Source organism: Sinocyclocheilus grahami, unplaced genomic scaffold, assembly GCF_001515645.1.
Source record: "Sinocyclocheilus grahami isolate Dianchi unplaced genomic scaffold, SAMN03320097.WGS_v1.1 scaffold1420.1, whole genome shotgun sequence".
Taxonomy (NCBI): Eukaryota; Metazoa; Chordata; class Actinopteri; order Cypriniformes; family Cyprinidae; genus Sinocyclocheilus; species Sinocyclocheilus grahami.
Window position 1 is genome coordinate 54039 of NW_015506599.1, and position 2134 is coordinate 56172.

Sequence of the window (2134 nt, forward strand, 5' to 3'; positions counted from 1 at the left end):
TTTATGCATGTTTATGACAACTGTCATTAAGTGTCATTCGCACAGTTATGTCATTTTTAATGCAAATATGACATTATTTGACCTAATCCTACCCCTACCCTTACCCCTAACCATAGCCCATAACAAAGACATCTCAAACAATGTAATCTTTGCATTAAAAATTACATAACTGAGCGAATGACACTTAATGACAGTTGTCATAAACATGCATAAAAACCTTCATATTCATGATATGTGTCATGTCATAATTATGTAGGTGTCATGTCATGATTATGAAGGTGTCATGTCAGTCTTATGCACACCCCTTCAAGTAAAGTGTAACCAAAAAAATAATAATAATAAAATACTGCATTTACAGGAGGCGGCAACAGCAAAATGATAAATGACACCGGTGTTCAATATAGTTAGCTTTAATAATAATAATTAACAAAATAGGTAATATGGGTAATTAGCCTAACTATGGCTGTTGAAGGTTGCCAAGCAGTGTCCTTTTTTGCAACTTGCTGCATTGATATTATACAAGGTTACAGGTGTGCCTTTATCAGTTTGTTGCAATTGCTTTGAAAAGCAATGGAAGCTCTGTTCTGCGATTCGGTTCTTTTGAACATGTAAAGAACCAGTTCAAAACATCGAGATTGTAATTATTTTACGATGTGAGGTAATTACCTCATTACTTAGCGTGTGGCATGCATGCATGTTCTAGCATGTTCCAATACTGTGTAGGGACCTGTCAGTTATTAAGATTTATTATTATTATGTTTTATTATCAATGTTAATGTGCTCTAGTTCATTTCGTTGCAGCCTACAGGTTATGAAAACTGTAGTAACATATTATGGTTTGGATTTAGCCCTTTATAGCCTATTATTTACTAAAGTCCATTTAAACTTGACTGAAAAAGTGTAATACCAACTCATGTGCATAAACTGCAATGGTATGTTTCAATTATGTTTTACTTGTAACATTTGTAGCTTTTTACCTTAACTGTTCACACTTATTTGTATTACTGTCGGATCTTACATGTTCACGACGGTTCTGGGTTCACTAAGTCTTTCGGTTGATGACTGCTAACGGCTAGAACGAGTGATTCGTGGACGGTGGACGAATCATTCAGGTGTGCGTTTCACAAAAGCAATGGTCGCAAGTTCCATCGTTACCAATAGAGTTCAATGGAACTTGCGATCATTGGGAAACGCACCCCAGACAATTAATTGGGAAAAGCGCCGACTCAAACGATTCGTTGACGAATCGGACATTGCTAGGTTAGCTCAGTCGGAAACCGTTTTAGAAATATAAATAAACAGTAAAAAATTATCTGTTTTTACCTTCTGATCTTCCCTGGAGTTGTTCTTGGTGATTTATCCTTGAACGACCATATGTTATGTTTTCAGAAGAGTATTGTGATTACGGTGTCTAACATGACTGCTTTTTGAGCAGTTAATGGTAATGTCTTCTCTGCGAGCCATGGTAAATATTTCAATCTTAATATATTAGTAAAGAGCACCTATTAGTAGTAGATATGCCATTGACTGATGGCTTTAGCTGTGAACTGGAGGTTAAAGATTTCTTCTCTGCCCCCTGGGTTTACATCTTTTGATGTCTATGGGCCACAGTGCTGGCAATGAAAAGCTACCATGCTCATGCATGTTATCTTTTGGGAAGAGAGGAGGGCAGATGTTTACTGAGCATTATCACCAGCTGATATGAGTCAGACCCTTCATATTACTAACACCTCCAGCTACATCTTGTTTGTAGGACAAGATAGTACATCTTGTTTGCAGGTCATTCTGAACTTCTGAATATAAGAAATAATGAATGTAACATTTAATGAAAACAGCAGGTGCAATTTTCAGAAACTACACCTTAATGGACACATTACTTTGAAAGATGCTTTTATTGTAAGAAAATGGCATATAAATCTCTGTACCTTTAAAAAAGCCACAACTGATTAAGAAGAATATTTTGAGGTGTCTGACCTAGTCGTGCAGCATTAAAACAAGCAGGGTGAATTATGGATGTCATTGTGTTAAGGCACTTTCAATAATGCCAAAAGATATATGGTGAGCACAGACTATCCATCTTGAAAAGTAAAGATAACAGAGAACTAAAATAGCTTACAGGTAAAATGTATCCCCC